The 7249-nt window shown below is 36.8% G+C and overlaps 1 long non-coding RNA gene across 1 annotated transcript; it reads right to left on the minus strand.

Annotated features, from left to right (window-relative positions):
- Positions 1-667: 667 nt before the first annotated feature.
- On the minus strand, positions 668-6737 carry LOC107837409 (uncharacterized). The gene is made up of 4 exons (XR_001663430.1): positions 6685-6737; positions 2189-2262; positions 1748-1796; positions 668-1657 (listed from the first exon to the last, which is right to left on the minus strand). It is a non-coding gene; the product is annotated as an uncharacterized LOC107837409 (long non-coding RNA).
- Between the last annotated feature and the right edge of the window lie 512 nt (positions 6738-7249).

The following is a 7249-nucleotide window of genomic DNA, read 5'->3' on the forward strand; positions in this document are numbered from 1 at the left end:
CAGGTTTTTTACTTTATTGCTGTTAAAAACACTGACATAGCTTCAGTTCAAACCACTTTACTTTACCCCATTTGTAAAGATAGGCTGAAATGCTATTTTATAATATTTGACGTCGCATTATAAATTTTCACATTGGAATGAGTGAAACTTGAAGGTCCGCCCTTTAGTTCTTCGTATACAACCCTTTTGTATACTGGGCATTAACCATGACCATTTGTGTGGTACAAAAACACGATGAACCAAAATGGCCATGCCGAAAATCATCAGAACGAATAGATGTATCGTTACAACCGAGCTGCTGCCTCGCTCAAGTCTGGCCCAGTCTGCAGTGAAAAAAGCAACATAATGCTTTGTAATTACACTTTCCACATTGAGCACCAAAAATAACAGTCTGACAAAGGAACAACATTGCATTTTTATTCCCATTTGAAAAGGGAAAATATTCCTCTTTTGTTCTAGAATGACAGCTCACAAATTTGGTATTTTTAGACAAAGATTTAATCACAGAGTCATACTATTCTCCTCTCTGTCTCTTTTCAAAATATGTCCCTGAAACAATGTGATCAAGGCAACTGAGAGATTATAATCTCCATGGGTTCTAAAGTGGTAGATAACAATGCTTTCCAAACATCTAAAGAGAAAAGCCAGAGGAGGGAGAAAATGTAAACTTTTTCTCTGCAATTAACCAGTTCGTTCTCAGTGATTAATTATAAAAGGTATAGGTCAGATGTTTCCACTCTAACTATGTAGTTTCCACTCAAACATTTGCATTTGAGTGTACTTCTACGAGCACACATAAAATGATATCTGCATTTTCTTTGTCTGACAAATCTCAGCTGACACAACGGAGGAGGAGTTCTCCTGCCTGCATAAGCACTACAATGTCAGTGAGGACTAGTATGTATCAATAACTGCAGGATTGGATTTTTTGCATAGCGCTTGGAAGAATCTATTTAAACACTTGGCTAGGCACTTGATTAATTTGTCACTGGCTGAATCAAATTAAAAAGGAAGTTATCTAAAAATAGCAAAGCTATGATGGCTCCGCTGCGTGTCTCAGAATGGCCAACTTTTCTGTTTTCATGTGAGGTGGAAGAGCCTGACACCTTGTGATTTATCAGCCTTCAAAGTATGGAAGTGGGCAGGGCATGGAGGTGAAAGAGGGGGCGCTGATACCCAGCCAGCACTCGGTATAATTCCCAGTGGTGAAAAAGAGCATGCTGCATGCATAGATATAAAAAGAAAAAAAAAAAAGAAAAAAACGGAGGGAATAAAAGAATCAAGGCCAGCTGTTAAAAATAGCTCTCTTCCCTGACATTTTCTATACCTTAAAGCAGTTTTCCTACTAATAATATCAAATATACACACATAGTTTGGCTTGGGGCCACAAAAGAGTGGGGACGGGCAGAGAAGCATACCCAGGGGATAGACGCACTGTGTTACGGTAATGCTTTTGGAAGACGAGCTTCCTCCTCGGGACATACTACTCGGTCTCCTAGCCACGTTTAATGAGCTCAAACAGACAAAAACAAAGTACATGGAAAGAAATCTGAAGGCACAGACGTCAAGGTGATGCATCTCCGTTTTGTCTGGAACAAATAATAATCACTTTCAGCTGTGCCACTAAACACACCTTCAGGAAGAATTCACCGTCAGCCTAGCCAAATTATGGAGGAGATTAAACATTTGAAAACGAAATCAATCAGATCATTGATGTGTAATTACCAAAAGCAATGACTATTCCGACCTCATCAAAATGTCTCTTCAGTAGCAGAAGTAGGATTATGTGTAGAAAACTGAAATTATATAGGCCAACAAATGGGTGAGGTTTTCTTCAAAATGCTTAAGTTACTAATAATTTTACATAAAAAAATGTGTTCATTATTATTTTTGGATGAAATTAAGCAGTCAAGAAACTAGTTAGTGTGCAGAAGAGATGGAGATTGGATTGGATTATTTTATCTATTCTAAATTCCAGGTGCCAATAATCGACTGGCACAAGACGAGCAACTATTCATCCACACATTGAAACTTGATTAAGATTAAAATGAAAATTAATGCCCCTTTCTAGGACTTATGGATGGAAAACACAAAAAAACCAAAGCTCACAAATTTCATATGGAATGGACTCGGTCACAGCAAACCAAAAAGTTTGCTGTGAAGCAATAAGTGATAACCACCTACTCACCGTGTGGCTCAACAATGTGTCAAAAGGTGACATAAATCCTCTTTCACTTCCTGAGAAGTGACGTCAAACAGCTCCTGAAACTCATTAAAGGGAAAATAAGCAGCCAGTTAAATTTGATTTTATAAGTACAAAAGCAATGATGTTTGAAATTAAAAGATTTGACAGTCTAAATTTGAATCACAATGTAGTAGGGATGTTGATGTTAGCAACCCAGTGGTAAGAGTTTTCTCCATGAGTGCCTCTGCAAACCCCTGAAGCAGGAACCATTTACATACAAAATGGCATTAACCTGCCACCCCAAGCAGGTGTGAACAAACCTCATAGTTAAACGTGCTACATAATGAATGATCTCACAGTGTAAATTAGAGATCATTCTGAGGGCATATTGTTATAACGCAGACAGAAAAAGGAAGTGACATGGCAAATGTATAATGAAAAAAAAACTTAATGCCAGAGGGGGAAATTTTCATGATGGGTGTCCCACATAGGACAGTCAGTCTCAAAGACAGAACTGTTGAGGCCAGCAATGGTTTTACTGATTCAAAATGGTTCTTTTTCTGATTCTCACTAGGAAGGTTATTTGAGTTCTTACCACCAAAGGTAGGATTTAGCCTTATAAGCTAGAGGGTGAATTCTCCCAGAGGAACTCAGGGCCCATGCTCCCATCTTGTGAATCATTTTGTGTGTCTTTTTGTCATCTGTGAGATGTTTACCTTCCTGGCCAGAAAGTGGGATATTTTAGTCAGATGTTTGGAGGTGTGAATGGTTATCGAAGTGCCCCAGGAGAACAGTTGAGGCGTCACAAAGGGTGTTGTGGATGCACCTAAAATTCTGGCTGTCCATGTAAATTTAGTCATTTCTACTCCAGTTCTGACCAACATTGCTATTTGGATGTGTTGGACTAAATTTCCTCCCAAGATTGGTGTCTTCGGGGTACTTTAAATTACCAGGCCGTAGTGATTGTGTAAAACATAGCTACAGTGAAAGGAAGCAGTTAAAAGTCTCACTCTACCACACACATCTGTGAACTCACGTAGTTTAACATTACCACAGCATTGAAAGTAAGGATTTGGTTCAGATGATAACAATAATGAGTTATTGCTGCAGATAACTGCTGTGTATGTAAACATCCAGGGGGCTTATTGGAGAGAGTGATTACTTTCAATGGACATCTGTAAAATGTTTTCTAATGATAAAGGACACAACTAAATATCAATATATATATATATATACATTTTTTTAACCTGATGAATCTTCTTCCCCACAGACAGCCTTCAATTGCCTTGATGCTCTTGCTGCTGACTTATTGCAATGAATTTGTTTTTCCATTGCCATTAACTGTGTGTCATTGTCCCTCAGTCTTGAATTATTCTTTCCCTTAAAACATTTTAATTATTTTACAATGACAGAGCAAACAGTTGGGTTAGAAAGCAAGAGCGCTCAAACTCAAACCTATAAGTGTTTCCCATTGGCAGCTACACATCTACTTGACATATTCCTGGTAGAAACATATTTTTTTCCCCAAAAAAAGATGTTTGAGACATAAAAGGATATCGTTGTCTCTCAAATCTGCTAAAGTATATTTTGTTTGTTAATGATTTAACATTTGGAAACAATGGAAAATTACCTGGAGTTAATTAAACAATGGCTTAACAAGAACAAATTATGTATTCAGAATGAAAACAAAAGAACAATGCAATATATTTGTAACCACAGGAAAAAAAAAAGTTAAACTGGGACCCACTCTCCCACCTTATGAATGATTTTGATGTTTTTTGTCATCTATAAGTCGTTTGCTTTCCTGACTAGAATGTGGGATGTTTTAGACACGTTTGAAGGTGCGAATGGTTATTGAAGTGCCCCATGATAGTCGAGGCTTCACAAAGGGTGTTAGTAGAAAGGGCTGCCTCAGGTATCACCTAAGAGTTGGTTTTACCTATTGTTCCCTTCACTCCATTTTTCACACCATCTGTTTTGTCTGCTTAAACTTTGTGCGACCCAGAGGTGACTGAGTGTATCTGATTTTTTGGGGTAAAAGTGAAATCTTAAGTTTTGATGTCAAGGCTTAATATGTTAAACTGTAAATCCCACAAAGTCATTTTTTTTTTTTTATCACCAAACAAAACCATATGTGTTGAACCTTACTGTGAATTGGCAAATCCATTACTTATACAACTGCAATGTCGAGATTAAGTAGACCTTAAAATACTTCTAATCATATACTAAGCAAAGAATAATCAGATCCCAAAACATGTCTAGGAGCACTTCAAAGAGAGAGAAAATAAATGTGATTTTAGTTGAGGTTTTAATATACCCCTGCTTCAGACAAATTCAAAACTTGATTGTGGATCTGTTACAGATGTTCAGCTCTGGAGCTCTTGTTCTAAAAACATAATGTGTTTTACTTTAGCTCCAACAATATTTTATCAACAAAAGGCCAAAATGTTGACAAGGAGTGTATCTAATATTTTACTTTCCTTGAATGGGAACAGTCAGGTGTGATTTTCAAGCTTAAATTGTTACAGGGTAGGCGCCACATGCTTCAGCTTCATCCTGCACTCTTTTGGTTTTCATTTGTTGATTCATTTATGTTTTTTAGATTTTTTAGAACCAAGTACATTTTTAAGCTAAATTAAGATTACGATAGATGTTCTGAATGTCCAAACCTGATGCAATATGAAGAAGTGTTACAGATTAATTGATTCAAAATGTGAATAATTATGTCTGCAGCAGACCCAGTTTGATATTAAGTCCACTTTATTAAGTCTAATACTTAAATAAAAAACACATTTGCCTAACATCTGATCACAGCAGTAAGCAAACTGACAACTTAGTGCAAAGCTACTGTACATGCAACTTTCTACACCCAAATGAGTCGGTGTTTGGAATATTTTCACTTTAAAATGTCTATGATAAGTCTGCAAAGACTTAACTGAGGCTTTTAAAATCCCAATGGCAGTGTCGTAATCCAGTAAATTCGGGAACCTAATTGGATTTGAGAAAAGACCCAAAATAGTAGCAGAATATTAAATACTAGCTCAGTCAAACTCTGTAATGGAAAAGGGGTCAAGTAGAAAAGCCATCAGCGACACCCACGCTTACAGCAGCCGTATCGTAATTTAGTCCCATGCCAAAATGTGGTCAGTCACCAGAGCCAAACACTAATGACAAAGTTAAACTGCAGAACAAATATGAGGAGAGCTTCTCAACGCTTAAATATAGATGCTGAGGACTGTAACATAGATCCTGGAAACTAATTAAAGTCCATCTGTGTTATACACAGTGCTGCGCCAGCATCTTTCTGTACTTTCTCTTGTGTATTTGAACAGTTTTACGGTGAGGATACAGCATCTTCAGGCAGTAGGTGTCTTAATCACATCACAATAGATGTTACCAAAGCCAGACATAGCATCTCCTCAGTGTACGTGTTCCTGAAATAACTGGCATCAGAGAAGAAATTATAGAGAAAAAAGACAGAAATAGTACCAAGGAAGTACAGCAGCCCTCCAAGCTGTCCTTTTTAAAAATGCAAATCAAGCCTTGTTGAATTTATTGTGGCTCAGAAGCTGGCTAAAGGGACTGATGCTTAAAAATAACACCTTGTGAGTCGTGACCCACATTTGGCTCAAAAATAACTCCCTGGAAGACCAGAAACCAACAGTGGGACATGGGAGACAGAAACCAAATCTAATTAGCATGTCAGTCACACTTTTAGATGCCGCCAACATTATTTATTGATAACGTTTTTGCAGAAACAAAAATACACAAGCTAGGAAGAATAAGGAAACATCCAACGGTCGCCAATTTATGGCACTGTGAACACTGCAAATATGCTTTAAAAACAACAAAGTATACACACCCCTGTAAAAATGCCAGGTAAAAAAAATAAAAACATATATGCCCAATTTAAAACCACTTCAGAACTTTGTGCAAATGTAATGTGAGATGTATTCTGTGCAGTGAAAAATAAGCAAATGTATTGTAAGAATTAAAAAAAATAATAAAAGATCCAATAACTTGTTTTCATCTGTATGACCACACAAACGCCTTTGATTTAGTGTTAGTATTCAGGTATTTTTTAAATTTCATATCCACCATCAATTATAAATGAGAAGCTTTCTTGATTAGACTAAAGTTCAGATGTTCTATTAGGATTTTCCTGATATATGTTCATTTAAGACCTTGAAGCTACAGTTGGTAGAGAACTCACACAATGTCACTACAAAAGGTATTAGTTATAAGTGCCACAGAATTACTTACATGTGCTGCTATTGTAAAAGTGGTCATCAAAGATTAGAGAAAATATGGGACAAAAGGGACAAGACAAAGACGAGACATTTTAGATAACTGATGGAAAACAATGTGCTCACATTGTTCAGAGATGACTGCATTATTGCTGCAGTTTACATCTATGTATATGTACACTTCTGAACCATTATTGTTTACTTTGTTTCAAGGTACATTCATGGTAAATTATGTCTTTTTTTTTTACTCACCATTGTTTGTCCATTTCAGATGTTACAACCAGAGCGTGGGAGGGGCCAGCTGAGCATTTCCTGCTTAAATGGCAGTGTGTCACTGATTGCATCACTGGGCTCTACCAAAAGAAGGGTTTCTTTTTTGTACTGCATTGTTTTTTTTTTTTGTTTTTTTTTTAATTAACCTTTTTAGTTGCCTTGCATTACATGTTTCATTTTGCAGGCCATTTAGCTATGTAAAAGAGATTGTACATTAGATTAATAATGTTATTCCTTTATCTCTGTTTAGATTTTGTTGTTTGGTTTGACCTGCTCTATCGTGGTATGGTCTAATGAAATGCAGGTGTGTTGCCAATTTGCTTAATAGCAGTAAGATGTCAATGCTCATGAGGGATGTCACAACCTAAAATATGCTAACCAATAAAATGAATCAGAAGAACCACCACTGCCTCACAAATGGTGGCAGTAGTGGTTCCAGGCCTGTAGATGAAAGCAGAAATCAACCAAGTCACGGAGACATCAGACTAATTGTGAGGTAGGGTAGTAACATCTGTGTATATATAATATGTACTTTAATATGTTA

This window comes from Poecilia formosa, unplaced genomic scaffold (assembly GCF_000485575.1).
Source record: "Poecilia formosa unplaced genomic scaffold, Poecilia_formosa-5.1.2 Scaffold141, whole genome shotgun sequence".
In the NCBI taxonomy this organism is placed as follows: Eukaryota; Metazoa; Chordata; class Actinopteri; order Cyprinodontiformes; family Poeciliidae; genus Poecilia; species Poecilia formosa.